General features: G+C 40.9%; 1 long non-coding RNA gene across 1 annotated transcript in view; it reads left to right on the top strand.

Annotated features, from left to right (window-relative positions):
* Positions 1 to 26968, top strand: part of LOC132252233 (uncharacterized) — a 186648-nt gene that overhangs the window by 98316 nt on the left and 61364 nt on the right. The gene's annotated exons all lie outside the window — the stretch shown is intronic.

Here is a 26968-nt window from a genome sequence, read left to right as displayed (position 1 = left end):
ACAATGTAATTGCTTTCCTTAAATTATCCACAGGCATTATAAACCCATATTACAGAAACTGATGAGGTTGACGGTGACATAGTAAATCTGTTCTTCTCTGCATGAAATCGCAACATTTCCAAATAAATGCCTCTTCAAAACCTTCCGCTGACTTTTAAAAAAGAAAGGGTAAATGGGTAAAACTCATTAAAACTTTGCAGTAACAGAGTTTGAACCTGATAGGGTTCCTATAATCTAATGTTGATTTATTTATAAAGGCGAAATAGAATTTGCTTCCAAATACATGCTTCTGCCTAATGAATATGGAAGAATCCTCCCCTGCTCTATTTAGTGTTCGCTTCTAGACTAGAGGGCAATTTCCTGGCAGTTTTCAGTATCTTAGTGTGATGCCCAGATAGATGAGGAATATCTGTCTAATCTTAGAAAATGGACTCTGATGATTTTGGATAGATTGTGGTTGATAATATGACACAGTCACTATGAAAACTGCTGTCTCAGTGGATGCATCTGTCTGTGCATATCCACAGTGGGCTGGCAGGCTTGAGTCTTATCCTGCCAGGCAAGGACAATGGTAGGCTGTTGGGATTTGGGGCCGAGCATCTGCCTGACCCAAGAGATAATCTTACTGCTGCTTCTTTGATGAAAAGGGAGAAATGGAGAGACTGGAAAAGTACCAGCAAAGAGACAGAGCAGAGGTGTCAAAAAAGCTGTAAATGGGATTCATGGAGTGGGGACTGAGTCCCACAGGAAGCGCTGGGCAGGCACGGGGAAGAAATGGCCAGGTTTTTCAAGCCGGGGTCCCCTGATTTAGCTGCAGCATTGATCGAGATCAGAGGAGATGTATATAATACAAACAGATCTCATGGACAAGGGTAGTTTGAGCCAGACTGAAGAGGGATGTTGTCTTTAGGGATTGTGCTGCATTCTGATTACTTCTGCAAACGGATCTGTGGCCCAAGGTTTGGATTCTCCCCTCAAGACCCATCAATGAGCTGTGGTGGAGATCATGCTCGAATCGAGGGACTGCCAGCAGCAAGGCTTTCTGATTATAGCATCCTTGTGCTATAACTTCTAAGCGAAAACAAATGGTACCCTCAGAAACTCAGTGCAAATTTTATGCGCGTGAGTCTGCTCGCTCACTCCTCCAAGTAGCCCCTGAAGGTGAAGCTGTAAACCAGGAGGCTTTCGCCTTCGGTGAGAAACAGCAGATTTAAGCCAGCAGCAGGAGTCAACTGCAAGAAGAAGAGCCAGTACTTGATCCCCAAAGATGTGCACCCAGGCTGAACTCCTGAGTTCCCTGGAGGGCATGCTAAGGTGCCCTGTGTCTCAGGAGTGAGACTGATAGATCCCAAAACAGGGCCAGAGCCTGGATTGTTTCTCGATGCTTGGGATCCACCAGCTGGATCCCCTGATAGACATGTGGCCAACGGTGGCATTTGACTAGACAAGGGGCAAGCAAAATACAACATGCAGGTTGGATTAGGCCTGCAAGGGACTCCATTTCCCAGCAGCCCCTGCCCGTGTCACTCCAGCTGGTCTCCCCAGATCTGGCCCAGGCTGTTACTGCCGCAAAATCCCAATCCTGCCTCTGGCCCTGCTCCTCGCCCTGCCAGTGGGCCAGTGTCCATGGGGACCCTGGCCCCTCGTTGTCCCAGCCCTGCTCATCTGGGGTCTCCAGACAGACTGGTCGGAGTGACGCGGGCAGGGACTACTAGAAAATAGTCTGGCCATTGGCTGGATCCATCATTGTGCCCACCCCCTGGCTATATTCTGCTACCCAGACGCTGCACAGCAATTTGGTGCCATCTTCCATCATGTGTTTTCCACATTAGCATGACAACGGTCTTTTCATTTTTATTTTTTTCCTATTGGGAAATCCATGGAGCTGTCTAAATTTATGCACAGTCCTATCACCTCCTAACACAGGTCCTGAGTGCATATTCCCCAGTAGATATGCTTTTGTCCTAGCCTCCAGCAGTCAACAACATGAGAGCCACTCAGGGGGATTCGAAAGCAGAGAAGGACCAGACAAGTGTGACTTTACCTGCAAAGACAGGATAAGCATGGAGAAATCTCTATGGAATCTAGAGTTTTTGAGTGTCTAAATAAAAGTGTCTTTCTCTGGGTGCAGGGGAGTTGGGCTTTAATATTTAAAAGCCTGCCCAAATCTCACTTCGTGGTGAAACCTTTTAGAAGCTATGCAATGATAACGATGTGGTTACAGAGTTATCTGTCGTCTCCCTGTGCTCGGTGTTGCATAGGAAGCACTACGATTCCCGAATCAACTTTATCTGCTTATGCAAAAGAAAATGGCCTAATGATGGCCTGGGAACAATGGTTTTGGGGAATGGTGGTTGCCCTAATTCTCATCCCTCCATGATGTCCTGCCCAACCCTTCTTTCCCAACACGCACAGGGAGAAAAGATACATTTTCAGAGGATGTCAGAGTTTCTAAGCAGGTTGAGGCTGCCATTCTAGCCCATCTGTATTCTGCAATAATGAAAAGAAAGACATTTTACTTGTCTGATCTGTCAGTGGCAGAAAGCAACGGGAGATCATCCTGACAGTTCTCCGTAGCTGCTCCACAGAGAGCCCATCGTATTGCTCAGCTTTGTTCCCAGGGAAGTGATGGACAACCTGTGAATTATGTTGCAGAATTATCTCAAACTTGTGTTTGGGCTCCCCACCACACACACACTTATCTTATTTGTTTAATTTCCACGGCGTCTCATAACTTTGAAAAGGGAGAGACACAGGGGAGAGCAGCATATACAGAATGTGTATGGCAAGTGACTTATAACGATAGGATTGCTTACCGAGAATGTCTTGTTCTTGCTGTTGCTTTAACTTCCTTGCAGAGCTGAGCTGTTCATTAACCTCATACTTTATGCCAAAAAGGTATTTTGGATGCAGGTAGAAAAGCATAGAGAACTGGGCCAGGACTAAGCAGAATGGGGGCCTGTATCTTGTTCTGCCAATGATCTGCTTTGCAGCCTTGAGCAAGACACTTTCCTTCTCTGGGCCGTTGTCTCTCCTCCTCCTTTTTCTTTCTCATATTTACACTATGTTCCTTGGGGAAGGTGCTGTATTACTGCACATGAATGCTCAGAGCAAGGAAGCCTTTGGTTTGGGCTTTTAGGCATGAGCATAAAAGCAAATAATACATTTCTAATGTAAAAATATTACATACCCCTTATGACCATTCTCCAAGCCCTTAAGTGTATAGAGGGCAGAGCACATGTCTGTGGGGGAGAGGTGATAAGAGTTTAAAGAAGAATTAAGCTATTCTGTGGTTGAAATGGGACAGATTTTGGGCCTCCTCGGGCCCAGGCCATGCAGTAAGCTTCATGCATGGTAAGGAGCCCACCCATGCGGCTGCTGTGGATCATTTGAGGCACAGGTGTCATGACATGCAAGTACTCTACCAACTCAGACGGCACTAGATGTCAGAGTACTTTCATCAGTTGAGATGGATTTCACTAGAAATCTCCTTTTATTGGTCTCTCCATTTCATTACAAATGTCCCATTGTATTTCTATCCTTCATTTAAAAATATATATATATATCCTTTCTTTAAAAAAAAAAAAAAACTTTGCAAGGCTAAGTTAAAAGGATATTTTATCCCATTTCCTTCTGGTCATTTGACTATTGCTGTGCTGCAAAGATACAACTAAAAAAAACCCAAACCCCAAACAAACTGGGATATAATATGCTATGCTGCACAGCAGGGTGCAGTGTGCTTGCTGTGCTGGATGTCTCTGGTGCCCGTCAAGGGTCTTAAAGAATATACCCACAAGGGGCTATTAAATGATTGCAACAACTGGGGAGTCAAGTCTCACTGAGGATAGCAAGGGCCGTTTGTCCGAGAGATACATGAATGGTTGCTGAGAGAAAGACGAGGGGAATGCAGTGTTTCAGACAGAATAGACAATATAATGAACAAGTGTTAGTGATGTTGTCCATCATCAAAGACACACTCAACAAGCAAGGTTTCTTTTAAACCACAAAACTTCTTTCGACGTTGGAAAAGTTATGAAGGCCTGGAAAAGAAATAAAGGATGGTAGCACCTGAGCAAACCTGGCTCATTAGAGGGGCAAGCAAAGCTACTCACCGTCTCAGTCTGATTCTTAAGAAAAGGCCCCTCGTGCATGTATTTTGAAATGGGACTCTCACCAGCAGCCTGAACATGGGCACCTAGGCTGCAAGACTGAGCGAATACATCTGTTCTAGGAATAGTTTTCTCTGGGACTAAGGTTTAGCAAGTCCAAAAGGGCTGGGAGAGAAGCCTACATGGGTGTGACCGGTTCTGTGCTTTCTCCTTGGACCCAAAGAGGGCCTTTCATGGCCAGAGTTTCTTATGAGAAATACTTTCACTGCAAAATGCAATTGCAGTTTGTTCTTAGTCAGTTAATAGCAATTGGTGATAAAAGCCAAGATCCTGAAGATCCAGGTACCTGACCCTGAATACCTTTTGAAGAGCTGGCCCAAAATGTTACCTGTTACACAATCCAACCTCAGGATTTTCCCATTCTGGCTGTGTGATATCAACACAGTCCTTGGCAATTAGCTTCGATGCCGCTTATATGAGGACTGAGAAGCAAATTAGCCCCCTCTTTCCCACCCAATGAATCCTGTTTCCCCCTTTATCTTTTTCCCCATCTGCTGGTCCAAAGTCATAATCTAATGGGCTGTGATGGGGTGTGATATTTTAATGTCAGTGGGTAAAATGCATAGAGCTGGGTCTCAGTGTTTCTATTTACTGACTTTGGGGGCTGAATGTCTTCCCATGGTCAATCAGCTTAGGCATGAGGTGCATTGAAAGCCATGTCCAAACTCATTTAAAAAAATTTAGCTAGGTTTCTGGAGTGTCTGAGCTTTAGATAGACCTCCCTTTATATCAGCATATGCAGAATATTCCTTTATATCAGCAATAGCACACTCAGAGGCTATCTCAGCCTGGTTGCCATTACAGTTTAGTTCATGTGGTTTAATTAAGGATCTTTCTGAGGGTGATCTGCATACATTGGCTTCTTTCCCATCTTTCTCTGATGGCGTTTGTTTTCCTGTTAATAAGTGGTGGTGAACTGGCATTGCTTTTGGATAAAAGACAGAAGAAACTTCTCTAATGTGAACATTATAGATCCTGTTCTGATCCTCACAGTTACCTTTTCGGGTCCCATTGTGTTGAACCAAAAAAATCTCTTCTATTTTAGGGCTCATGATTTGACAGTGAACATTAAGAAACATGGTTATCACATGCACAAAGTTGTTCCAGGTTTCCTGAAGATGTGGCAGGGACTCCATACCATGCCCAGTCCTCTCTCTTTAATAATTAGTGGTATGAGATCATGACGTGCCCTTCTTTCCTATGTTTCTGGCTTCCAGATTATTGGCCACTTGCTGTGTGAGCTAGGAAGCAGGTTAGTGTATAACACTCTGAGCCAAACCAACATTAGGGAAAGCAGCATCTCTACTGCACTTCCACAGCACCTTTCTTACCCATTAGCCTGATATTTCTCAGAAGAGAAGCCCCAAAAGAGTTGGGGGCTCCAGTATCTCAGGGTCTGGACCCAAGGGGATGCACGTTAAGGACCAGCTAGTCTGCATGTCGTGTCTTGTTTAAGTCTAAACAGTAACACGGTTGGATGAGACTGCCAGCAGGCACCTTCCCTCCACAACTACAAGCGTCTACCCCAAGTGAGAAGAGGGCCAGTTGGTAGGGTTACATGAATAGCTGAGTTCCCCAAGGACTTGAGTTGCCTTAGAAGTGAAAGGAGGTTGTAAGGAAGCCGCGGTTCTGATTTCCTCACGATACTTTTCCTTGGCAAATGAAGGAGCAGGAGATGAGCACTTCAACATTGTTACTGAGTCTTCCCCCCACTCCCCAAAAGCCTAGTTAAACTGCATGATCTGAATACTTTGTTCACGGAGGTGACATCAAACTCTACCATGAAATGTCCTTAGCAGGTTCTCCAGTGACACGACAGCCAGTTACTGTAAAAACACTCAGGCAGAAGGATTATTCCAGCAGACTTTTTCTGGTTCAGCTCTCATTAAAGTAAATGGAAAGATTCCCATTGCATTTGGTGGGAGTTGGATCAGGTCCCCGATGATCATACTCTATCGGCTTGATACAGGCTTTGATTGCTCCTGAAGACTCCCTTTGGTAAATGAGCCCTCTTGTAGGTGCGACGGTTAAACTTTGTTGCTTAGAAAGCTGGCAACCCCATGGATAAAAGCTTAGCGAGGTTTTAAGAACAACATTCAAGGCTTGACACTGAACTTGCTGAAGCAAATGAGTAATGCAATGAAATTAGGTCGGTGTGGCTTAAACAAGCCATCCAAATAAAAATAGCTATCACCTGTGACATAGTAAAGTTTCACACTTCCCTGAGACAATCTAATTAAAAAAGAAAGTCGGCTTGTAATAAGTCTCTTAACATTCAGAAAAGAAGCTGTCCAAACCTGGGCGCTTATTATTAAGTAGGTTAATAAATGCCTTAACAGCCAAGTAAGTGTGTGCATATGTAAAATGTTATGTAAAAATTTGCCCTCCTCAAAGTACTTGGGGAGGGAGAAATAGGGAACAGATTTGAACAGGAGTCTGTTTCTGAAGCTTTTCCTTCTGCTCAACAAGATCAAGCAGGGGCCATGGAGTCAAGGGCTCTGACCATGTTTTTTTACCCTTGAAAAAAGGAAAAATTATTTGAAAAGCCTGCGACTTACATTTTCTTAGTAATAATGTACCCAACAGCTACCTCCAGGGCTGCAGCTAACCTCCAGGCTGTGTTTAAGGCACAATCTAGGCCCCTAAAATAGATTTGTCTAGTGAAAAGCAAAACAGAACAGAAACTAGTAGTATTAAAATGAAACTAGTCTTTTCTATAGGGGGTGATGACTGCATCTATTAATTTTATACCTGTACTATTGGGTTCAGCAACAGATGCAAATGTTTTCAGATATATTGATCTACTGCTGTATAAATTGATCCAAATATTGAATCCTAGTGAGTGTCAACATATTATTGCTTCCTTCAGCTCATACCCCTTCACACTGATCCTGATGATTCCCAGCCACTACACTTCCTGAATTAAAAATGTGAAACAGCACTGACATATTAGTCATCTCCATGCCCTGCTTCAATGAAAAGGCTTTGCAAACCTGTTGGTTTCAGTTGTGTGTGCAAAACCTGTTGGTTTCAGTTGTGTGGCTTGTGATTTTTTTCAAACCAGGCTTTGGGAATTCAAGAGGGAGAAGGGGAAGAAACTAGGATTGTGTCTGCTTTCTTGCAACATCATTGATTGTTGTGTGCCATACAAAAGGTGGCTTGATATGTGTCAACGTGAGCCTTCCTCAGACAAACTTTCTCTTCTGTCTCTGAAACTTTAGCTTGTCAGGGAAGGCTGCCTGGGAATGATCTCAGCTCTCATGGGCTGCCATGGGAGCTGCAGGTATTATGCAGGATTAGGTTCTTTGTTGGCATTTATAAGCACAGTCTAAACAGAGCATTACTGGGTCAATCAGCTGATGATTAAACTTTGTGTTATGCTATTAATATTTTAAATCTTGATTTAGATAAGCTGCAGTCAATAAGAGCAATGTGTTTACTCTGGAAGAATGAAAATGTTCATATAAGTCTTAAAAGTGCTGATATTTGTTTCCTCAGCTGATAAATATTCAGCACATCCCAACTTTTCATATAGGACAGTATCCATCAATGACTGAATGGATAGGCTCAGTAAGATGTCTAGAGAGGGAGTTGCTGGGTGGGAAGAAGAGTGCATGGTATAAACAGCATTTTTTTAAGATTCAATAATGTAAAAGCAGTCATTATGCTTGGAGAGGTGGTTATGGGGAACCCTCATCTTTCTAATGGGTTCAGCTTTCCCTGTGATGCAGTTTGCCTCCTTCGTTTGTGGTTCTGTGACTGCAAAATGATGTTGGTTTTCCTCTATGGAAGGAAAGGGCCTACCTCCTCATCTCCTCCTATTAGCAGCTCCGCTCATCGTAGTGAAAGCCTAGGTCTTTTAGACTGCAAATGATGAGGGCTCAACAAAATGCTATCAACTGCCAACAAGTGCTGCAACCTGATATATAGAATACAACCATTATGCTTGCTCTCATTTACCATAGTGAAGGGCAAAAGTGCCTTATAGGATCTGTCATAAGAGTGTGCTTCCTTAACACCATACAATGGTTCTTATCCACTAGGCATATATCTTCTGCAAAACCATTCAGATTCAGAACATTAATTATAGCCTCTGATGGACACAATCTAACTGACCAATACAAAATTAGTAGATTAAACCAGGGGTATTTGTTATTTATTACTTGAACAATTGCTGGACAATCATAAATGTCTTTAGTTGTTGGCCAGTAGGAATGGGATGGAATGCATTGAAAGCCAGGTGTCACCCACTAATGAATCCAAGTGGTAGAGATGGTTTTTGATCTTTTTTACTATTTTCCTCTCTCTTTTTGGCTGTGTATACACATACTAAGTCAACTTAAAATAAGTTGACTTAGTTAAATCGCCTTAAGCCATATTGGAGCATAAACACATACAGCTCCTTGACATGGTGGCAGCCATCTTGTGAGCTAAGTCAACTTAACTAATGAGACTCAAGATAATATACCTTGAAGGTGTATATCTTGCACTGAATTTAAGTCAGCTCTGCTCCACATACGTGTACACTCTGATAGTTAAATCATTTCAAAAATTTAAGCCAATTTAACAGTCATAAAATTAATACATGTGTGCATACCCTTTAGTTGCAGTCTCCATTGTTTTCTCCTAGAATGAGCTATGTGTAAGTAATATAGTTTATTGGAAAGTGTCTCACAGTCTAAGGCCCTACATTCCTCTTGTAAATATACCCTCTTAAAGCCTTTTGGTATACTGAGCAATGACCATGAGGCAGTGAATTGCCTGGTCCTCCTCTTTCTTTTTCTGGAAGTTCTGGGTGCTGCAGTCTTGGGGCTTACGTCAAATACGGCATCTGTGAAATACTTAGGAGACTCAACACATGTAAGAATTGGAAGCAGATTAAGATGGAAAGGCAAAATCTTTGGGAAATTATCTCTCTGATTATTTTATATACAAAATACATTTCCTATTGCAAGCCTTGGTAATTGAGTGAAACAATGATCTGCTCAGCTAAGTTACGTTGGCATGTTGATGTAAGTAACATGCATTGGGGGTATGCAAAATGGGCCTTATTCGATTCAGATTTGGATTCAGCCTGAATCGGGGACAGTGATTTGATTCGTTGATTCAGATCACTGTCCCTGATTGGATTCGGCCAAATCCGAATCTGAAGATTCGATACTGATTTGGAGGATCAGTGATTTGGTCATAGACACAGATTTAAACATTTTTTCGACATACTTCAAGGTACCAGGAGGCTTGTGAATGCTGGGGCGGATGGAGCATCCCACAGGAGCACTCCTCCCCCCTTCCTCCCCCCCCATGTGCTTGGCAGCAAACCTGGAAGTGGACCACTTCTGGGCCCACTGGGGAGAGCACCAGGAGATATGCCATGGGGGGACCCCGGGTGCCACTCCAGACCCAGAAGGCACCAGTTGCTGAGCTGTGGGGTGGCACAGGGGGGCCTTCCGCACGCTTCCTGGCGAACCTGGAAGTGGACCAAAAGTGCTTCTGGTCCACTTTCAGGTCTTCTGCTGAGCGTGCTGGGGAGTTCCCTGCACTCCTGTGGGATGCTCCATCCACTCCAGCATTGCAGCATTCATGAGCCTCCTGGTACCTTGAAGTATGTAGAAAAAGCATTTTAAGCTGCATCTATGTCCAAATCATTGAATCTTTCTGAATCGATTCAGAGGGCTCTGATTTTATTTGGAGAAATTAAAGGGTCTCCTGATTCCATTTGGATTTGGAGATTTGGCCACTGACTTGGGCCAAATCTCCGCTGAAGCGGATCAGGGACTGAAGCTTCACACAGCCCTAATATGCATGATCCAAAAACAATATACGATAATTAATTTTCCTATGCTTAAACTTCTAAAATTCTCACAGTAAAGATTCAGTTTTTTTCTCCTTTACATACAGCGCATGTCAGAAACTAATTTGTTCTTACCTGCTATTTTACCTGTATTTATTCTTGTGGGAATAAATGCAAGGAATCATTTGAGCACATTATTAAATAATGCACTCAACATTAATTAAGTTCCCTTTTAAGTTCTTTTCTGAATTGGGACTTTAAAGATAAGAGCTATTGCATGCTTGTTCTCATGAACAGATGAACTGTACACCTCATATCAGAGAGCAAAATTAAACTCTAAGATGCCTGTCATCCTGAAATACCACATAGCAATTAATAGGAAGCTGCAGCAAAATCAATCTACTATACAGTAATCTGTGTTATATTTCAGTAATACCTCATTAGCTATATTGTACTGTGCAGCAGTTCCATAACTGGAAACTACACTTTTGCTAGGGTGTTTGTGTGCGTGTGTGTGCGTGTGTGTGCATACTTTTCATTTTTCATAATATATAAATAAATTATAATTGTGAGAATAGTGGGAACTCTATTAAATTGTATCCCTCTAGCTTGAATGCCTGGATGACAAAGGAGTTGTAGAATAACAGAGGAAAGATGAAAAAAAAAATAAGTGTGTTCTAAGTCAGACCTGACTATAATTATTGGAATTTAATTTAAATGATGAATGCTGCCATTTTATTTACAATGATTTGGATCATAAAGCTCATAGCTAAGCAAGAAGCATTTGTAAACTTGTAGCTTATTATATGATGTCTGCAATTGAACCCTTAAATATATTTTATATACTCTTAACTTTTCTTGCTTCCATCTCTGTTCAACAATAAATTCCAAATATCTTGACACCTGATTGATTTGAAGTCAGATGATCAGAGGAAAATTACCATCTTATATAGATAATGTGAATACTAAAGACTTATTAAATCACATTTTTTCACTAGTTTCAGGATGGGTGGCTTAATTCTCATTTAAACTAAGGGCACTTTACACATCTCCACATTTAAGAGGGATACAAATTATGTTTAAGATCCCTTCATGCTATCAAACCGCTATATGGAGCCCTGAGGCTTGCTTTGCATTTAAAATATTTGCTAGCATAGCTCTGTCAGCAAAATATGTTATGATAAATTACATTCCTAAGTAACGTATTTGTAGTAGCAAAATTTGTAATATAAAAGCAGTTACAGTGGCAAAAAGGCTCTTTTGTAGCTAAAGTGCATTCCATTCAGGAATCTGGTTTAACCTTAATTGGCGAAAGAGCACATTGAACAATATAAGCTACATCTCAGCTGGGGGGGCACCAGTGGAGCTCACCCTGTGTAGCTATACCAGCTAATGCATCTAAGTGCAGTGTCAGTGGGGATCAGGCCCAAAGGGCACGTCTACACAAGACGCTTAATGCGCAGAAGACTAATTCTGCTGTACGTTAGTGCAGCTGGCAAAATCTGTGCTAATGCGCAGTGGATTTAGTCCAATGAGCATTGAAGTCACTTAAAAAGCATTCATTTGAGCTATAGTACCACCAATTCTGGGGCATTAAGTTAGTACCTGTTATAACGGGTACTAAATGCACCGTAACTATGGTGCATTAATGGAAGTGTAGATGTGCCTAAAGTGAACATTCTGCCTTTTATCAGAAGACTTGTGTGGTGCTTAGTGTAGCAAGATTAAGGTACAGAAGCCTATAGGCATGTTTGCAGAAGCTAGGCACTTGGATGGGGGTGGGGGAGGAAGGGTGGCATTGTGGGAAATCTAGTCATGGAAGCTGTTAGAAGATTTATATATGAAAAAGCATCCTTTTGTCTTAAGAAGGCTGCAGTTGACTATATCGATGGTCACAGGCTTCCAGGCACGCAGGGCTAGATCTCACCAAGATTATTTTTTTGGATAGCTGTTGGTTAGAAAATGCCAATTTGCTGAAACCAGGAAGTTTGCTTCAAAGAAACTTTGATCGGGATTTTTTTTAGCACCAGGATAAATTTTCTAGTCCAGCAGGGTACACTACCTTAATCAAATGAGGATCCTATCGACTCAACTATTTGGAGGTATCTCTGTTTTGTCTATGTTTTATTGTGAGAAATTCCTAATTATCTCATTTTAATTCCAAAGTGGAATGAAAAAAAATGGATTTTTTTCATGAAAAGTGGACCTAGTTTTCCGGCCAGCCCTAGTATAGCTCAGGTACTGTAGCCCAGGCTTCGGTCTCATTGTAGGCAATTCCATCCCAAAACAGATAAAAGGCACAAGGCCAAACACCTGAAAAAAGCAATGAGAACAGCTAGAAAGGAGAGTTGTTGCTAGCCACATCCTCGACTCTATGTAAATTGTAACATTGCTGCAAATATCCATATACATTCCAGTTCCCATTAGTAGGGTCAGTGCACTCCCCATGAAGCACCCATAAATAATTGTGGAAATTACAGGCATTTTTCAAAGAGAGTGTACTTTTTATTGTGGGTTCATATAAGTAGTTTCCTACAGCTCTAATAAACTAATTTAGGTAGTTAGTATAGTAATTCACTTTGGCATCTGAATTTTTAATGTGTGTTTCAATTTGTAGCTCCCCATGAAAACCTACAATAACAGTAAAATATACAGTGATTTGCATAGTACCTTTAACCTATGAATTTCTTCTAGTCCAACAATGTGTGACTAGCTGCAAACTTGAGGGTTTAGGAGAACATATGCTAATTTCCAGCAAAGGACACGGCTAGTCACAAAACTTGGGAGGAATATAGATTGACTGAGAAGTTGCTGATATGGAGAAATACAGGCACTTTTACTTCTTACTGGGAGCGAGAACATAAAAGTTGGTTACCATGAAGTATATTAGGTTGGGAATTCATTTACAACTCCATGCTGACTATCCATACACATACTCTTATACCAGGGAAGCTGTTTTACCATGCAGTAAGTGTGTGCCCGTAGGCAGCTGCTGCAGAGAGGATGACCCTAGTTTATATTGTGGTAACATATTTGTGGGTCTGTGTCCTAAAAGTGCCTTCACAAGGGCCTCCTTCATCCATTTTGGAAGAGTTACATAAACTGCATCAAGGCCACACAGGGATGTCCTCAGTTTCCCAAAACCTAGGCTTGTCGGACATGGGGTAGGGAAATTTCTTTCTTTCCTGGTTCTGCGAATTGTCCCACAAGAACCTGGTCCAGTTGTTACTGGAGTGCAGCAGTCCTGAAGCTACATTTCCCCCAGCCATATCCCTTACCTTGGCTACACATCTTCAAGACATTATTCGTACACGAATGCCTGGTCAAGTTGGCTTCCAGGCTGTGTCACAGGGTAGAGCTGGGGCCACACTCTCTAGGAACTGACCTAGGACTCCCAAACTTGCTTTACATACATAACCTAGATATAAGCATACTGTACTTTGTTTGACATTGCTAATTGACCTTTGCCCATCATGCAGGACTTGGGAAGGGTCACCTTCTTACTGGTTCCTGTATATTAGTTTTCATCAATAGTTGACAAGTCCCCTTCCGCCTCACTCCTCAAACTTAACCCTGCCTTGCCTTTTCTCATTTATAATAAAGGTGACACCCTCCTTCTTGTGGTGGGGCTGTTTCGCATAAATCAGAAATCGTAAATCAATTCCACTATAAACAACACTTATTAAAGGAGGATGACGCAGCGCATGAATAATCATGGGATTAAATTGCCAAGTTTCCCATGGAGAAATGAGAGTTTAAAATTCTCATTAACACCCTTCCACATTAATGCTATATTTCATCAGTGCTTTGCAGCAATCCTAACAATAGAAAAAAATAAAATTTTGGCTCGCGGAGTAGATCTGATTGCAGAGCTGGTAAAGGTTTTGAGAGGTGATTATGCAATCCCTATGCATGGTAAAACTCCATTAAAATAATAAGGACTGATAGTTAGAGCCTGATCTAATACTATTTAGGTTCATGAAACTTTACCACTGATTACAGCTGAAGTAGGCCTTGTAGCCCTTTTCCTTTTGGGAAATCAAAGAAGGTGGGGAGAAATTTGTTATGTACGTTTCCCATGGGAAAGCTAAAATGCAAATATTTGCCAAAGGAGTTGCAGTCAGTTTGTGCTGGAGGTCCCAGAAAACTGCTTTAACTCATGATACTTTAATTCTCATGAAAATTGATGATTTTTTTTAAAGACCCAGTTCTTGAAGCCATACAATTATGCAAATGTCAGTGTTTTAAAGTTTGGAAGCATGAACCTTTTTAAGTGGCTAAAAATGTAAAGGAAAGAACTATGTGTAATTTTTTTTTTTTTTTAATCATGATTTTTAGTAACTTGGCTTTTGCACAGCTGAAGTTTCTGTACTACAAATCTCTAGGCAATTCTGTATTCTCATGCTGGGTTTGCTAGACCAATGGCTGCAGAAAGTGGCTGTTGGGGTTTGATTTTTCTCTTGCACCATAGGAAGAAGAAAAAAAGAAAAGAAAAGAAAATGTTATACAAAGATAGAACAAAGACCAGAACATGTTGACTTTGCTTGAATCTTTGCATTGCTGTCATTGAACTCAGCCAAGTTGTCTCAATTCTAAGGAACAGTAATTTCCCCATTAATCTGCAAATGATCCATTTATACAAAGGAACATTTATCTTTATGTAGGAGAAATGCATGATTATTCAGAAGGAACTAGTAATCAATTTTGCATGAACATGCTAGAGCATTTTTAATTACCTTGCTTTCAAGTTAGATGGTGTTACCTTTATGCACTTTGCTGAAATGTCCATGGAATATACCTAGTACACACACTGAGCTATTGACAAACGTGAGACATGTCTGCCCCTTGTGTTTCGAATATATAGCTTGTCTTAGGTACATGCATGCCCATCTGGGCAAGTCCACTAATACCAGTGTTAATTTGGACCTGTACTGCTATAACTAATGGCAGGATTTTGTCCTTTATCTTTTTTATTCTCTCTTTATGTACATGCTACTAACTTTTGCTGGATTCTCTAGCCCTGTAAGGGTAATCTGGATTGCTGCAGAAGCAAAAAGCAGTCTTATAGCCAGCTGAACTGGAGAATGGAGTTTTTCCTTTGCACAGGTTAGTCTTTCCTTAGTGCATCCCTGACATAATTGATGAAATCCACTGCAATCAGTGGTGATGTTGCCGCTGGAGCTTGAAGAGGGCAGGACTTCACCTAGGAGGATGTGTTTACAGGAAGAGCTGTTTGTTGGTTTGCTGGGGATCTCTGGTTATTGGAGCGCCTCTTGGATCCACGGGCAGAAGGAAGCCCCAGAAAATAATCCTTAGACTATTTTACCTTGTGCAAATGTCCTGCCCAGTTGAAAGCATGAGCTTTTTGTTGCCTACTCAAAGAGCTGCTCCTTATCTACTTCCCCACCTGCTCCCACACCTTCCTTTCATAACACTTCCAGGGTTGAAGCAGTTTTGCCCGTGACATTTTTAATGTTTCAATTGACTGCATGAAAGTATCTGGGTACCGCACAGCGATTTGCAAAGACAAGACTCCTGAACAGCAGATGCACGTTGCAGCCGTTATTCACAACTATATAACAGGTGTCAACTTTCTACTCCTTATACTCTTTATAACTATGCTATTCTTTATAACTTTTGTTGCTGTCCCTGAATTACTTTCCTCTTAGGTTTAAGTATCTTGTCTCAGAAAGGAGGGGCATCTTCCATTTTCCCTGTACTTTTTTGGAGGAGACATTTCAACTCAATTCTTTTCTAGATTATGAAGGAATTGACATTCAGTGCTGCTGTATTTTTAATTGAATTTTACATTACCTTACCCTTTATTATCCAATATTTGCTTGCCATAACATAAATATCATACAGCTTGTCTGTCGTTGGTAACAGGATTTTTTTTTTTTACCTGCAGCATTATTTTCATTTCTCTGTGTGCTGTCTGTCAACACTGCGAGGGATGACAATGAATGCAAAATAATCTTTTTTAATGCTGTCTACAAGTGCCCTCACCAGTTTAACTAGTTTGAATTCCTATCGAAGCAAAAAAATGAATTGCATTGTAAGTAACGGGAGCTGAGAAGAATGGAGAAAGAGTCAGCAGAAAAGTATTCCTACAGTGTACCGATACTCTTCTCTTCACCAGCCTGTTTAATAATCTTCCTCCATTCAGAATATGAATCAGAAATATTCTGGTTCTGTATTATGTTATTATGTTTATGACAGTGCATCCCTCAAATTGCTATTCCTTTTTGAAAATGTGAAAGCCGGCACTATCTTGTATATGTTTGGGTTTTTTTCACTGATGATTTTTTCTGGAAGGACTTGTAGTGGACTTACTATCAGTAAGAAATCAGATTACAGAACCATAGATAGTATGATTCAGTGGGTAGAGCGCGGACTGAGGAAACAGGTTATGGTTGCGGGGAAGGGAGCGTGGTCTATCTGACCCAGCATGTGACTTTGATCAAGTCAATTCTCCCTTTGGCACTTTAGTAGCACGTTGCCATGTATATTTAGTATTGAGCAGAGGCCATCTCTTAAGATGTAGATGTATAGATAGATAGATATATCTATAGATATAGATATACATTGTCTATCATAGCAAGTACTGATTTCATTTGGAGCCTCTAGGTACTAATACAGGAAATTAATAATATGTACAAACATAAATTTCAAAATGGTCCTTCCTATAATGAAAAGTTTGCTTTAGCTTTCAGTCAAAACTTTTCCAGTCCTCCAAATGTTTGTACAAGCCTCCAGAAAATTTCCATATTTCAACCCAAAGCTTGTACGGTTTTCTTTTCCTTTGATTTTCTTTGAAGGGTGTGCTTGGTTCTTGTTGGCATACAACCATTTATGATATATATATATTTTTTGCTCATTATATATAGTGTTACTGGGATTGTGTTTTCCAGTCATCCTTAATATTACCGTGTATGCATCCTGTGTGTTATAGACTCTGAGCATGACGAACAATGGTAAACGAGCTGTACATCCACTTTATAGCTGAATACACTCAATGTGGTGGGGATGGTATAGAATATCGATCGCCTCGTCTTGAATTTGTTAGCTAGACAGAAAATCCCTTCACACATGGGTTTAATGTTGAGTGAGAATGTTGTAATGAGATGCTGAAGACATTTCATGTATCTGAATGCATATTTAGGTAATTTTATGTTAATCGTTTTACAATAATGTCCTTCAATCACCTGATAGCTTCTGTGATCTGAATTCTTTATTTTAGGTAAGTGTAAGATACTGTATTTAGGGGAAATACAGCCTAAGAATGGGCTTGTGCTTAGGGCAGGGGCAGGCAATTATTTTGGGCAGAGGGCCACTTACTGAGTTTTGGCAAGCCATGGAGGGCCGCATGACAGGCATGCAGGGGCAGATAAATGTTAATTTTCTAAATTTTTTAGGGGCCCTGCAGGCCGGATAGAATGGCCTGGCGGGCCACATCCAGCCCGCAGGCTGCGTTTTGCCCACCCCTAGTTTAGGAGGAGATGCTTTGAGTAGATTATATTTCTCGGTATGCATCCCTCATTAAAACACCACCCAATTTTGTGCTGAAACACATAATGTCTGGACAATAAGAACCTTAAAATAAGTCAAAAGACTCCCATTGATTTCAGTGGACCATTATAGGAAGCGTTTATAGTATTTTCCCATTTTGGTAGTCATCTATTTTTGTTATCACATCCTTGCAAGTCGAGGGCCTACTGTGGTATTCTTTCCATTCAGACTACTTCAGCACAGCTGGGTGGCCGCTTAGCAGAAAAAGATGTGAAATAAATAGGGGGAGAAATTTGATTCATCTCAACATTTGTGGGAGTCCTGGCCTCATGCCCCACAATGTGGCCCCAACACTTGCCTGGTACTACTTACAGTAGTAGCACAGAAGTGTTTTCCCACAAAAGCAATTGGGTAAGTTATATACTGTTCTTTTTTTCCAGTAGGAGTGCTTCTCTTTTCAGCAGATGGCAGTATATATCTCACTACAACTAAAAGCCACAAACTATCATTCAAATACTAATAGATTCTGTACAGTGGTGGTGTGCTGTGTATATTTTTTCCAGCAAGATATATAGCATATGTTTTCTTTCATTTTCTTTCATTTGTTTTTTAAGTGTGTTAGTCTGAAGCCACTAGAATTTTTATAGAACTTGAGCATTGCTCCGTGCTCTTTCTTGAGGTCTGGTTTAACTAGCTGTTCAATTCAGAAGAAGGGAGAAATGTGGCATTCAACTGATGTGCCCATCTTTTTCCCAGTGACAGCTCTTGGCACAGATGTCCATGTGTCTTTGAATTCAAATGGGACGATGACTGCATTTGTAATAGTAGAACCAACAAAAGTTAGAAATTAAAAGAAAACTTTTTTTTTTTACCAGGGTCCCCAATCTTGGTGATGGTCATTCCTCACACATTCATATTTTATCAACTTTGTCACTGGTATTTTTTTCTTTTGTTAACAGAAATAGAAGTCGCACAGCAAATTACCTAGACAAACAGAATAATCTCCCAAAAACCCTGTTCAGTCCATGGTGTGTGTTGGCCAATGTGAAGGCAACCATTAAGCCCATTGGGGGTGGAAGTCCATTAAAATGAGTTTACTGTGCCAAAGCACATCTCCAGTACTTTACTATAAAGTCGACCCACCCCTGAATAGCATGTAGGGAGGAGCTTTCTTCCAGCCATGAACCGATTTCACTGTCTATATTTAACTTGCCTTGTTGATGTAAGAATTTCATTTATTGGGAGCTGCTTTGTGGTGATACTGCATCAGTGGTTCTCAACCTTGTTGGACTCAAGGCACCCCTCAGAATGTGTCAGGTCTTAGTTTTCACTCATTTTTTGACGACAGAAAAACTATAGAGCAATGCTTCCATTGCAAAGATCTCAGGAAGTCCACAGAAAGTCAAAATGTCTTTAGCACTACAGATTCCTGTTTGCAATCTCTGGGATTATCCTGTGAATCGTGTGTTCACATCTAGCAGTGCTACCATTGTGCAGGACTCTGCAGCCTCCTTGAAAGCATCTCAAAACACCCCAGAGCACCATTTTATCCTGGTTGAGAATCGTTGTATTAGATACAGGAGTTTTGAGCTGCAGAGGGATGGTGGATTTTATTTAAGTATTTAGCTGCTCCATAATTCATTTGTGAAAATTGGCTTTTTGAATGTCCGTACCTAACCTATGAGTTGGAATTAATTTAAATGAAACAGTTTTCTGTAAGAGGAATAGTTTAGATTCATAATGAACAGAACACACACTCATCCTTTGGTGGAGTGTACAAATCTTAGACCCAGTTCCTCCATTTTTAAACTAGTCTGTGTGCGCTGAACTTCTGTTATGGGTATAGACCAGTTTTGTGTGCTGAACTTCTGTTCTGTTATGGGTATAGACCCGTTTCCAATTACATTTATTGGTAAAAGTGTAATGGTTGTACCTGGCCATAGATACTTAAGTGACACAGAAACTTGCTGGTCACACTGATGCATGCTCTGAATTCTTTGCTGCAAGGTCCTGCGGCTAGAAAGAATTAGATTCCTGCATATCTTCCATATGGTATTAGGATACATAATCAACCTGACCAGCTGACTGAGGAAGAGTGTGTAAGGGAAAGAAAACATTCGGTTAACCGAGTGACCTTTTTACTTCGTAGCGAATTTGCAGTCCACATTTCCTTTTTGCAACTAGTAATGAAGATTATTTCCTTATTTATTGTGGATATGCTGTGTCAGAATTGCATGTTAATGTAATGTTGGAGGATAGCTTGCTATTGCAGTGATTAACTGTTGACAGACACTATATAGTTTGCAATAACATGTTCCAGTGTGAATGTAGTCACTCCACAGTTAAAATAGCTTCTAGCTATAAATCTTCACCTACATTTATTTTTCCTCCTCTTCTATGTCCTCAAAACATCTGATCACTTGAGAACTTGCATGTCACACCTCATCTATTGCCTGGAGAGCCTCAGATGGATGAATAAGTTACTGCAAACTTAACCCATCCGTTCCAAACACATTCACTGGAATCTGATTACTACTCCTCTCCTTGCTGCACTCAACTGGTACCAGCTACCCAAATATTAATTCTGCTCGTTTATACTTTAAGATGTATATAATACCATAAAGTCGGCATACTAAGATATTAGGAAATGAGTAAAGCCTGCAGTTTGATCCACTGTACAACTGAAAATACATCTGTGCATTGGAAGACACGCTTGTAAATGCCGGCACCGTATAGCAAATGCATGGAAGTTTACATTTACAATCTTTTAGGTACTATTTGTACTTCAGTAATTCTATGTCATCGCTGTAGTCAAACAGATCATTCCACTTCCTCTTATCGAAATGATTCTTCTGCTTCAGAGAGATATCGTGCTATCAGAAAATGTAAAGAATTCGACACAAGTGGATGATCTCTGGAACTGTTTCATCTGTAGTCTTTATAGCATTTCTAATAAATAATGCATGTTGCATTATTTATTAGAAAAATAAGGTTAAGGTTGGTGTAAGTCAGTAGCCAGCGTACTGAATGAAGAATAAGACAGCAGAGGGAAACTGTGGACTCCCAAGGGGTGCAGCGCTCAAACGGGTGTAGCATTGGCCTAAGTACTGTCATTGAAGTCAGTGGGGACAAGTCTTCATCTCTTGTAAATTGTTGTATTTCCAATGACAAGAATGCATCAAGCAACAAATCTTCCCCCAGATGAGCAGAGTCCACACAAAACTGAGTGCTTTTGACAGTCCTACTCTATCAGTTCACTCTGAGAATTTCCACCTTTTATTTTTCTTGTATTAAAAGGCCTTTTTCCTTTTTTTTAATTAGTTTCTGGTGCACATGAATTGGTTGAATGCCACTGGAACGCACTTTTAACTCCCATTTTAATAAAATGGCTTGTGCATATAAAACCCTAATTTATCCAAATTGTCTTTTGTTTTGTTCTTGTTGCAATGAAGCTCTGTTTGCCATCATTAGCATTCCTTGCTTTGGTTTAAATTCACCCAGATGTTGGTAAGCAGCCCTGTATTTATGGATTACTTTCTGTTGAATGGCTGTCTTCCAATGAACTCATCTAAGAGGGATGCTACATAATAGGGAAAAGACACCTATGCAAGTGAAATGCCGTGGTGACAAGCATTGTGTTGTTTTCTGGCAAAATGTGATATATTAATTTGCATGCTACACGCCAGCTTATGAGGAACTGAAGTCATAATTTCAAAGAAGATAAAAGCAACCACAATTGACAACTTTCTGCAAGATCACTTTAATCCTTTGCTATTATCAGCTGCAAATGCAAAAGAGAAAACATATCACCAGTGAATGAATGCATAGTATTGAAGTCAGCTGCCTTTTAACTCCAGAACATGTTGCTTTTTCTTACTTGTCAATATGCTCAGCAATGCCTTCTGGGATTTTCTCTTTTAAGGGCAGCAGGGGCAGAACCTGGGAGCTCTGGATTTTAACCCTCAAGCCATCTCTACCTTGGCTGAAAGAACTTGTTCTGCTAGACGAGCCTGGAGCAGGTCATCAACCTGTTGGTGACCCACAAATGTAAGAGAAGAAATAGGGATGTATTTGGTAGCCATGTTGAGTGGGCGTCTCAAGACCAGATCGTGACTCCCAGATTAATAATCTGGTTCCCTTTCCACCCCTCTACAACAACTCCGTTTCATGCAGGAAAGGATTTGCTTTTGGTTTATACCTCCTTTGATATTTTCTGGGAGCCTTAGTCAAGGACCAGAATCCCAGTAGAGCAGGAAAAGATGATCTGTACCCCACAGAATTCATCTAAATCCACAGTCTAAATTCATCTTGTTTCCCAACAACAAAGCATAATGCGAGTGACAATCTTCCCTCACTATACTGATTCCTCCCCCTTCCAAAAATATTTGCTTCCTTTTAGTTCTGCTACTTACAGTGAACAAACAGAAACATCCATCACCATTAGAAGGTCATTCTTCAGTTAAGTGCCATGTACAAAATGCCCCAGCTCTTGTGATGGAAACAGGCATTATTGCTTTCAAAGTATAATCTTTCATTTTGCACTTCTTCATTTCAGTGACACTTTCTGAGCACAGAGTAGCATGAGAACAACCAACTGAGAAAAAAATAATTAAAAAAAAAATTCAGGGAGGTTTTTTTTTCCAAAGTCTGGGGCACTCGTGCACAACCTGATGAAGTTTGTGGGAATCTTCCCATTCGACATCAGAAGCCTTTGGATCATATCCCTACCCTAGTATTTGTGAAAGACTCTGAATGAATAAAATGCAGAGATGACATGCATAGGTAGGTTTGTGATACTTCCAGAAACTAGGCATAACCTACCATGGAGGCAGAAGGATGGGGCTGTAACATGCCAAACCGCCAAGAGGATGTTCCTCTTTAATCATACTCCTCCATATACTCTCCCATTGCTTACTTTACAGCTACAAGTCAGTCCAGTAGTCCCTGTGGCATGCAGCTGGCACCACTATTTACAGGGTCTTTGAATTCGGCCCAGGTGGAGTTGTACTTCTTACACAACAGTTTAATTTTGCCCCATGTCAAGAAACCAGCCATATCCCCAAAGGCTGGCTAAGTGAATTTGCCTTTTCAAGATTACCCATGGCAGAGCCAACAATTGGTAATGGAGATTTGAGTCCCTTGTGTCATGGCAATTGCATATAGGAACTCTTTTAAAGAGCTTTAGAGGGACATGCTGTACTATGTGCACCAGTAACTTTGCCATCAAGGATAAAACAAGGGAAATAAATTACATTAACTTTTTATGGGGTTATCATGAATAGCCTGTTAAATAATAAAATCCAGGTACATTTTGAAGGAACAAAAGAAAAGGAGCGTGAAAAAGCATATCTCTGTTTGCAGCTTCACTATGGGGAAATCTAACTCATGTTTGCTTAGATTTACTATAAGAAAAGACCTTGAAAATGAGACAGTCTTTGTTCCACTAGTCCTATTTAATCCATACATGACTGGATTGTGATAAGTATTGTACCTAGTCGGTTTATAGACTTCCTTCTCTATTGCTGCCACTTCTAAAGAGGAAAGGCTTATCCTCTATCTTGGGAATAGGCAGAGAAATAATAAGTATGAACTTGAAAAGTCACGCAGCTTTGGGGGCCACTTGTCTTTCAAGCAGGAAATCCTCCTGGAGTATTCTTGTCTCATAAAATGTAGGTACGGCTGTCTAGCTCTGCATGCGTAGGAAAAGCTTGGTGGGAAAGGATGCATGGAGCCATTTGTGCACATGGGCTCAGGTCAGCGCATGTTATGCATTCAGCACTCTGTGGCTAGTCCAGGATATGGGTTTGTTACTGCTCTCATCTGGAGGGTCTAGCTCTTCAGCTTAACCAGTAGAGAATTATGCTCTTGGTTGTGGAGGTCATATTCCCTTTTGCTGGCCGGCCTGGGAGTTACCAGCAGGTACTTCATGACAGTAATATTTCCATCAGGTGCAGGAAGAGACATGGCTGTGCTTCAGCTCCTCTTCCACTCAGGGTAAGACAACAACCTCTGCAGCAGGATTAAGTGAGGATGTGCACTATCAGAAAGATAAAGTATTGGCTCCTCTCTGCAGCGCTCTAATGGGCAGTGCGCCCAAGGAAGCTCATGATGTGTTGCTGTGTCTCCGCACACAACCCAGCATGGGAGACTGCCTTTATGTACCAAGGAAATTAGATTGGAGATGTCAAGCTGTTGTTTCAAAATGAATAGTGCAGAAATTGTGCTGAAGAACAAGAATGGAGAACAAGCCAAGATCGTTCAACAATTAGGCTTTGCTCCTTTGTCCTATACCTTCCTCTCAAGTGCGTCCTGGAAGCAGACGGTTCTAACACCTTAGATGTCTATGTGTCATCATATCTCCTATTAGGATACCACTAATCTAATATCAGATCTCAGCTGGTGTAACTCAGCAGAGCTGCGGTGGGCTCAGAAATACCCCAATAGCACCAGGAATCTATTAGAAATGTTAACACTTACGTCAAGGAAGTCAAACCGATACTGCTACACACCTTCTCCTTCCTTGGTCTCAAGGAGAATCAAGAGTAAAAAGCCTAACCTTTTTTTCTTATTGCAAATCTGTTATATTTACTAAAAGTTAAACTCTTTTTTCCTTTATGCACATAGTTGCTAATGTCTTGTTGCCAAATGAAGGCAATAGGTTAAAAAAAGAAAGCCTCAATTGGTTATTTGTGTAGGGTCCTGAGAAGTTTTGCGAAGGGAAATCAGGAAAATGCTCATTTCCATTACGCTCGGCCTGCTGATTGACTTCTGCTAATCTACTGCTATCCAGTCATCTGGGATCTTATAATTTGCCTCCAGAATAATTAAGAGGGGATGAATTCTTTCAACAGGGATTGTATTTATGGAATAAAATGTATTGTACCCTACTGGAGTAAACTTTACTTCGACGTTTACTCTGCCTCTCTTTCAAGTTAAAATAGATGGAGAACAGTCTTGCAGTTGTGACAGCGACATGGGAAATATGGGGTCAGTTCCATGAGGAAGATTTGGGAGAATTTATTTCATCACATTGAGTCTCATTTCCCTCTTTGTTACACACTTTCTTTGCCTGTCTTGTGTACCTAGAGTGTAAGTTTTCAGGATAGTAGCACTCTCTTACTATATGCAACATAGATGACCATGCTGATTTTTGGTCCCATTCTTGCAAAGACATAATCTTGTGTGCTATCGCAGCGATCCAGAAAAGCACTTAAGTTTCTGGTTAATGTAACAAGAGGCAAGGATTTTGGGGGGTGATAGCTTTTATTGGATCAAGTGCACAGTTGAGATGAAGTTAGATAAGCTTTCAAATGCAAAACATTCTTCAGGTTAACTTTAAGCACACAAATTGTTCTGCTGCTTTCTATGGGAAAGCTCACATTCTTAAGTTAAGTATATGTGTAAGTTATTTCTTACATTGGGCCCTTGAACTTCCACGGGACAGCTCCCAGAGTACAGAATTAAGTGGGAGCATTTGTTTTGCATGCTGTCAGTAATTCACAAGCTGTTCTGTGTTAAAACACACAGAAATTCAGTATATCCACATAGTCATGCCGACAAAACAAATCTACTCCTACTTACATTTCTTTACAGGCAGTCCTAGGACGTATGGCACAATTGGTTCCTGAAAACTGCGTCTTAAGTCGAAACGTTGTAACTCAGAACCAACTTTCCCGTAGGAAACAATGTTATAAATGGGGGATTGGTTCCTGAACCAAGGCCCGATACCCTATATTCACCCAAATAACCCAGAATTTTGTACTCGATCAATTATAGATGAGTACATGAATGCATTTAAATTGTAAACAGCAATCATATTGATTTGGAAGGACTTCTTTGAGGTGACTTTGCTGGACTTTTTGAAGGGCACTCAAGTGGACTTTTTTTTTTTTTTTGAAGGGCTTTTGGTTGGACTTTTTGAAGGGCTCTTGGCTGGAGTCTTCTCAGGAGTCTTGGCTGCAGGGTTTTCTGGAGTCTTGTCTGCTTTCTTAAAGAAAGTGTCCAAGGAAGTTTGGACAGATGATCTCCAGGGAGATGGGCAACTCAGCAAACTTGTTCACTAGTGTGGCATCGGATCAAACGTTGTGAAGTTGAAACTGGCATCTGAAAGTCAAAACACAGTATCAATTTATAAACGTTGAAGGTGCGAAATGTTGTAACTCGAAACATAAGTCAAGGACTGCCTGTACATTAAAAACAGAAAAGTGAAATAACATAAGTCATGCCATCAGTAAGGGTGGTACCAGCAATAAAAATGCCTTGTCTGGCTCTCAAATGGAACTTTTCATTAAACACAGCTGTTGGCATCATTACCTTTCAGTCTTAATACTGAAATTCAGTATTTGGTTTTCTATCAGGTAGGCTATAACTGCCTTCAATGTTAGGGTTTCTCCTTGCTACAAATACCACTACATGCTTTGGTAATGAATTTGAGCGAAAAGAAAAGTCTGTATTTGCTTTGGCCCTCGAGGCTGCTTCAAAGAATTGTTCCATCTAAGCAAATTCTCTACCTGCCAGTATTGGTAAAGAACAAAGACATCTTGTATTGTTTAGCAGGAAAGATACATTGATGTATTTTATAATGCAGCAATTGTTTTAGTGTTCCAAGGTTATACTCTGGGATATGAATGTAGACAGCATGAATACATTTTCATGATGCTGAATTTGATTCTTCAGCTTCTTAGGAGAAAAAGGTTGAAATTGCACATCCTCAGTGAATGAGGGAATCACAACTGACACGTTGCCGTATTGTATGATCTAGTAAATGAGAGAGGCATGAGGAAGCTGGGATGTGAAAGGAAAATGCATAATTATCCCACATGAAAAGGGAGATGTTGTGTCTAGTGTCTGATTTTCTTTTCCACACTTGTTTGTGTCTCTAGCACCTAATGTATTTTGGTTGTATTTTGTCTAAAGACATAGTGAGCTGAACAAGTGGGGAACTGACCTTCAAGGTTTCTTCCAAAGACATTTCATGTTCATACCCCTCCTGTGCTGAGCAAAGTTACGGCCATGCTGCCTTTGCGGAGGAGGAAGGAAAATTAATGAAAACTAGTAGATTTATAACATGAACAGCAAGTACTGACCATGACTTTCACAGAAAGAAGTGACACGATTTTTCCCCATGTCAAATTTTGATTTAGAAACTGGAGAGGCTTAAACAGAATTATTCTTACAAAACTTTCAACAGATTCAATGAGAATAGATAGAACTTATGGGGATTTTGTGCTCAAAAACCCCTCAGGCTTTTTCAGATGTCCACTGTAAAGTGTCTTTTAACCAACAAGGAGGAAAGGGACTCGTTTGAATCAGGGCTGTCCAGTTGGTACTCATGGCAGCTCCTGGGCTCCCAATCCAGGTATTGCTCCCCCCATCATGATCTTACTACCACTGCTACCAGGGTCTTCAGGTTTTCCTTCACTCCTCAATCTTGTGCTTCTTCCCCAACTCTGGGAGCGGGGTGGGATGGGCCGGGGCAGGATAGGAACTCCTATGTGGT

This window comes from Alligator mississippiensis, chromosome 8 (assembly GCF_030867095.1).
Source record: "Alligator mississippiensis isolate rAllMis1 chromosome 8, rAllMis1, whole genome shotgun sequence".
Classification (NCBI taxonomy): Eukaryota; Metazoa; Chordata; order Crocodylia; family Alligatoridae; genus Alligator; species Alligator mississippiensis.
The sequence above is the reverse complement of the archived record's forward strand: the minus strand, read 5'-3'. Positions and strand labels throughout refer to the sequence as shown.